The sequence below is a fragment of the Suricata suricatta genome, chromosome 17, assembly GCF_006229205.1.
Source record: "Suricata suricatta isolate VVHF042 chromosome 17, meerkat_22Aug2017_6uvM2_HiC, whole genome shotgun sequence".
In the NCBI taxonomy this organism is placed as follows: Eukaryota; Metazoa; Chordata; class Mammalia; order Carnivora; family Herpestidae; genus Suricata; species Suricata suricatta.
In genome coordinates this window covers 47,170,662-47,177,587 of record NC_043716.1, presented here as the reverse complement: position 1 = coordinate 47,177,587, position 6,926 = coordinate 47,170,662, and the positions used below count along the sequence as shown (strand labels likewise).

General features: G+C 48.2%; 1 protein-coding gene across 2 annotated transcripts in view; it reads right to left on the bottom strand.

The window, feature by feature from the left end:
- LOC115282344 (guanine nucleotide-binding protein subunit alpha-13) overlaps positions 1–6,926 on the bottom strand; it is a 70,139-nt gene that overhangs the window by 8,648 nt on the left and 54,565 nt on the right. The gene's annotated exons all lie outside the window — the stretch shown is intronic.

The following is a 6,926-nucleotide window of genomic DNA, read 5'->3' as shown; positions in this document are numbered from 1 at the left end:
GGTGCCGTCACCCGCTGGACTTTCCCTTCTTTGGCGGCGGCGGCGCCTGCAGGTCTCCGCGCGGCCACGACTGCGAATCGCAGGTGGAGGGCGGCGCGGAGGCGGGGGCCGGGCCAGGCGACGCCGGCAAGGTTTCCCTCCACCCACGGATGCCAACCTTGGTGCTTCGCTGGTGCTGAAAAGGCCCAGATGCGTGTGTCGGAGACAAGTAGAAAAAAAGGCGCGGGCGGGCTTTAGGACCGAACTAGCTGTGCGGCCTTGGGTAGGCCGGTTAACGTTGCTGGGTGTCATGAGTCTCGTATGGGAAGATGACAGGAGCGAGTTCTGATCCCTGTAGCCCCTTCAGCACTGGGAAGTTGTATGTAAACTCTGATCCCCTGACCCACCCCTCTACAGCCCTTTTATGTCCCAGTGTTGGTGGATGGCTGGCTAATGTCACCCAGTACTGCAAAGGACAAATAACCGACCTAATCACCACCCCCTCTCCCTTCGAGGGTGTGTGCCTCCAACCGAGTCCACCCACCTCCCTATCCAACTCGGTTCATTCTTCCCCAGGATTGCCCAGTGCGCTCCACTCCATAGACACCCCAGCTGCGTACAAGGAACCCGGGAAAAACCCTAGTCCACTGTAAGCCTGTTTCCTCAAACCTCCACCTTTCCCCCCAAGTTCTCCTCCCTAGAACCTCACTTTAAGGGACACCCAACTTTCCTCCCTGGACATCACTTCTTCCCTCCAACCTTCACCCAAAAATTCTCCCGAGCCCCAGTTTTCATTTCCAAGCCTCCGTGGTACTGCTGCAGAACAATCTCTAGTCTTTTGAAGTTCAGACCATTTTACCATAGTCTGGTTTTTCTTCAGCCTAATCCTTCCCACCTCCAGGAAGGACGGACGCACTTGATGACTTCAGCCTTTGTCTAATGGTTACTTTCTCCACCCTTAACTCCTGTCTCTCCTTAGAGAGCCTTGACTCCATAAATGTTTGAACTTTTCAACTCCAGTGATCACCTGGGTCTCTCATTTGTTTATTCCCCTTGGATCCGGAAATGTCCAAAGTCATTCTTTGATCACACGGCCCATTTCCATCCTTCCCTGGACCCCATTCTTCAGTGAGTAACCATTTCTGTTCCCCAAGTTTCAGACTGAGCACTTCAATGCATCTGTCACACTGTGCCCCAGAAGTAGCAAGCTTTCTTGGATGTGGTGCCTTTTGACTGAATGCCAGTCTCCAGACCTTCCGGGAGTCAGTGTAGCCCAGGGGCTAAGATGATGGTCTGGGTTTGGCCCCTGGACCGCCTGTTCATTAGCATATGGCCTGCGTGAATTACTTAACCATATGCATCTCTTCCCTGCTTTGTACAACAGAGAGCATAGACCTTCTATAGTTTTAGGGATCAAATGAATGGACTTTGGACATTTTAACTCTTTTTTAAATAAATTTTTAAAAATCTTTTTATTATTTAATTTTGAGAGACATTGACAGAGCAGGAATGGGGGAGGGGGAGCAGAGAGAGACACAGAATCTGAAGCAGGCTTCCCGCTTGGAGCTGTCAGCACGGGGCCCGACGAAGGGCTCGAACCCACGAACTGTGAGATCACGACCTGAGCAGAAGTCGGCAGCTTAACCCACTGAGCCACCCAGGCGCCCCTGGACATTTTAACTCTTGATCGAAAGGCCTTCTGACCTCCTGAGAGCCTTCGCTGAGCTCAGAGTTCATCTGGTCCATAGAGCTCCCTCCAACCCTGCCTCCTGCAAGATGACACACCTCCTCTCCAATGCTCATTGCCTTGTGTATATACCACTATCACTGTCCTTATCACAATGATTAGAACTTGTGTCTCCCTTTCTGAACTGGGAGATGCCTAAAGGTAAACACTTTCATTCAAGGTATCCGGAACGAAAGTTATTCATGACGTTTCTCTTCAACTCATGTATTCATTCATTAACAAGAATTTTTCATTTTTCATTTGAAGTATTTAAATTCACCTCCTGGATAAAAAAAAAACTGTGGTTGCCACCAAATTTTAGGATACCATATTTCTGTACAGTCCCTAGGTATTTAATATCTATTGTTTAAAAAAATCTAGCACTTTGTGTTTGTAAGCTTTATTTTTAGAATAAAAATATGTATAATTTATATTTCTTCCTCTGAACCATTTGAGAGTAAGTTGCAGACATGATGTCTCTTTACTCCTAAATAATTCAGCATATCTTTTCTACAACCAAGCTCATTTTCATAAATAAATATGAGTTTCATAGCAGTATGAACTCATGGTTTAATTGTACCTCTTCCCCTTTCCCCCTCATCCATTTCCCTATGGTCTCTGAATCTTACCCTGAGATTCCACTAAAGATCCACTTAGATTAACAACCAATCTATCATTTGCTTTCCTAGTTCTCAGATTTTATTTAAAAACTACTGAGTGGCTCAGTCAGTTAAGCTTCCAACTTGGGCTGAGGGCATGATTTCACGGTTCATGAGTTCAAGCCTCGAGTCAGGCTCTCTGCTCTCTCTGCCCCTCCCCTCTGTATGCATGTGCACTCTTGTGGGCATGTGTGCAGGTGCACGCTCTCTCTCAAAAATTAAAAAACATACTAATAAATAAATAATATACCTTACCAAATATGTGAAAATAGTCCAAGTACATTTTTAAAAGCCAAGTCATACTGAAAGAGTTTGCCCCGCCCCATAGGCCAACTTCCAAGAGGCTCTCTATTTTCCCTGGTATTTTTGTCATATTTCTGAGCAGTGTGCATATAATGAGGTTTTCTTGATCCATTAGTTTAAGGCAGCGTCTATTGATTTGTTGCCATGATAGGCGGAGACTGATGACCTCTCTCACACATCCTCGCTTGGCTTACCCCTTCTCCCCCTGACGTAGACATAGCACAATTTTGATTGGCTCTGTGATCAACACATCCATCGTAATAACTATTCGTGGTTAGAAAGCCAAGCAGTGTGCTATGACCAGGCTTCCCTGACTGAGAGTGTCCCTGGAGGGGTGTAGGAATTTTAGGTTGAAAAATCTTCTTGCCTCAGCGTTCGGAAAAGCTTATTCCATTTTTTCTGACAAGAGTACAACCATTTTGACTCCTGATCCTTTGTATGTTACCTGGGAGACCTTGGAACTTTCCCTTCATCCTTAGACTCCTGAGGAACTCTAGGTTTCTTTTTTTTTTTTTAATGTTTTGTTTATTTTTGATACAGAGAGAGACAGAGCATGAGAGGGGGAGGGGCAGAGAGAGAAGGAGACAGAACTGGAAGCAGGCTCCAGGCTCTGAGCTAGCTGTCAGCACAGAGCCAATGCGGGGCTCGAACCCACGAACGTGAGATCTGACCTGAGCTGAAGCCGGAGGCTCAACCGACTGAGCCACCCAGGCGCCCCTAGGTTTCTTAAGTATATATGTTTACAGGTGTTTTAAAGATGTCACCTGGTCTGGGCTCTATTTTCCCCCATCCATTTTGCTACTCACTCAGGGGGCTCTTCAATCTTGAGTCTCTTCTCTTTCCATTCTGAGAAATTTCCTTCTCTCCATATTTGCTGGATGTAGGACTTCCAAGCTGGATCCTGACATTTTCCTATCTTCGTATTTTTCCATCCAACGTTTTGTACTATTTTCTGAAGTTTTCGACATCTTCTGTCTTTTGAGTATTTTGTTTCCAAACACTCTACTCTTTAATAGCCAAACATTCTTTCTTGTTCAGATTGTGTATTTTATACTTTTTCTCACTTAATGGATAAAATGTCTTCTGTTTCTCTGTGGATGTGAACTATGCTATTTTTTGAAGGTTCATACTGTTGTTTCCTCTGGGCCTTTGTCTTTCATGTTATAACTTTCCACAAACATTTGAGGACCCCCAGCTCTCTGTTAAGACTATGTCATGAAGCATCAGTAAAGCTGGTTGATGGGTTTGGGTACATGAGAGCCACTTATCCATTCAAGGGTGATCTGGCAGAGGACCAGCTGATTCACTGAGCCGAGATTCCATAGTTTCCAAACTTGTGACCATCCCTCTCCTTTTTTTTTCCTGACTGCCTGTGTTCTGGAAACAGGGTACCGTAACTAGCCTGAGCACCCCACTAATGAGTGTGCAGTTTTTGAATCCTTAACCCCCTGGTTTTCATCCCCTATCACTTACTGCCCACAATGACCCTCGAGTGTCACAACCAACCCATTTTCACATAAGAATCTGCTGAGAGGATTTCCGTCATTCACCTGCTAGTATGAATTCATATCTGCTCTGTTTACTTCTCCTCGAGCCCTTAGCCGTTATCAGCTGCTCTGAAGAAATGCAAGTCTGACTGACCAGGAAGTGGAAACAAGTAGGTAATTTAGGGTCACAGAGTCCCTCAGCAGACCAGCCTAGATCAAATAAGGCAGATTGTGATTCATGAGATTCGGGCCCTGGGACCTGGATGCTACAAGGGAGGCAAGAGGATTTAAAAAAAAAAAAAATTTAACTTAGATTTAAATTGTGCTGAGCCAGAGCTCTGCGAGTGAGAGCTGACTTGTTTTCTCCCGCTGGCTCTGCAGACAGCTTGTCCTCAAAGAGCCGTGCCCGGGGAACTCTACGAGTTGGGGAGTACCATGCAAGAGAGACCCGAGCCCCCAGTCGCCCTGGGGAAGCTAGACATTTAAGGAGAATGCATTCTGTGTTCCAAACAAGCAACTTATAAATGATCTTTTGGACCGAGTCCTGCTTGCTCACTGAGGCTCCATTTGCCTGACCTTGGCCAGCTCGGGGAGTGCCAAGTTCGGGAGGCCCATTAGCAGAAACGAAAAGCAAGAGATCTTTCAGCCCATTAGGTTAAAAGAGGACTTTTCTATCTTTTATTATTTATGATTTGTGACTTCAGTTACCGTTTCCGGGAAGAAATAAAAGGTTACAGTTCTACTTCAACTTACTGGTGCAAATAGATGCTTATCATCAATCACGTAGAAATTGCTAGGCAATCTCGAAGGCCTTCGCTGCTGTGGTCTCTTTGCCGTTCTTTGATGTCTTGTCAGGCAAGTTATTTTCTGTGCCTCAGACAGTTTCCAAAAGCTGTTTCAATCTGGGGTGTGTGTGTGTGTGTGTGTGTGTGTGTGTGTGTGCGTGCATATACATACACACATGTGTGTGTTAGCTATATCAGCCTTGCAAATGAATACAGTCAACTCAGTATGAATAAAAGCAGACTCTAGGTTCTCCTGTAAGGAGACAGCTCCCGGGAAAATAGGGCCCGGGGTATCAAGGAGCTCCCCTAGCATTTAGGATTACTTGGCAGGGTGGGGCAGGGAGAAAGGCCAGGTCAAGGGACCCCTGTGACCTCTAGAGGGTGCCTCCAGGCCCAGTGACTCCCACAGACCCCACCCCCACCCCCCAGGGGCAGTCTCCTGCATTGCAGCCACATCTGAAGTGTTCAGTTTTCTTTCTCCTTCCCCTTTGTTCCCCTTTTTCAGTCTCCAAGAACGTGGGGGTGGGAGGGCTGGGGGGGGGATGGGAGGAAGCCCGAATGAGACACAAATGAAAGAGGAAGTGTCTCAGCACTAACCAAACATAAAACAACCCACTCAATCAGTGACCTCTATGGAAAGACTGAAGACAACCTCGGCATCCTTTTTGACTTGCGGTGGGGGCGGGGGGGGGAGGGGGGGCGGACAGCCGCTGCCCCGAAGCAGCCAGCTTCCCTCTGGCCAGGTCACCGTGGGGAGGGAGCCCAGGGACACTGGCGGGTTCGGCCTGGAGACACAGGAGCCTCCTCACCTTGGTGCGTCCTTCAGGGCTTCCTCCCCACTTGGTGCACAACCTGGAGATGCGCAGGAAGTGTTAGATGCAGGTGCCGTCGAGGGGGCCTCCCCTAGGACCCTCCCTGAGCCCTTGCCTCCATCTCACACTCCAGATCAGCCAGCAACCATAAGGATGCTGTGTGATGTTTTAAGCAATAATGATGTTTCCCCTGTGCAGAGAAAGAAGCAGTATTTGGGGCTGAGTCTTGGGGGCACAGGGACTGGCCAGGATGGTCCAGGCAGAGAGAACAGCGTGTATCCAAGACACAAAGTTACAGCAAAATGAGGCACATTATCGGCCATTATCACCCCTGGCATCTGACACCACGGAGCATTCCTGCCTGGACACTGTCCTCCTTGCCTTTCTGGGTCACTGTTCTCCCTGGGCCTGCCCAGTGGCACCGGTCAGCCGAGCAGGCATGGAAGGGAAGGGGGGCGGGGGGATGAGGCTCAGGCTAACAACCTTGGTGGGGGTGGTGTGGAGGGTTCTGTAGAGATCACGAGGATGAAACCAAGTCACTTCAGGGACAGCTGGGTGACTCAGTAGGTTGAGCGTCCGACTTCGGCTCAGGTCATGATCTTGCGGTTTGTGGGTTCGAGCCCCGCGTCAGGCTCTGTGCTAACAGCTCAGAGCCTGGAGCCTGCTTCGGATTCTGTGTCTCCCTCTCTCTCTCTGCCCTGCCCCCACTCGTGCTCTGTCTCTCAAAAATAAATGTTTAACTAAACTACTTCATAATATTCTGGGGGCGCCTGGGTGACTCAGTGGGTTAAGTGTCCAACTTGGGCTCAGGTCATGATCTCAGTTTGTGAGTTGCAACCCCACATCAGGCTCTGTGCTGACAGCTTGAGAGCCTGGAGCCTTCTTGTGACTCCCTCTCTCTCTGTCTCTCTCTGTCTCTCAAAAAATAAACATTAAAAAAAAAATTAAACTATTCTGGAAGCTCAGGCCTGCGCACCACACGCCGAGAATCTAGAATCCATGGTCAGAGGACTTGAGTTTAAGTTGAAGCACCACACCCACGCCCCCCCTCAGTGGCCCCTCTCGGACAAATACTTTACTTCTCTGAGCCTCAGTGTCTTGATCCACAAAATGGGACGGTAGGAACCTATACCCCGAAGGGTGGTTGAGCAGATGAAATAAAACATGGGGGACCC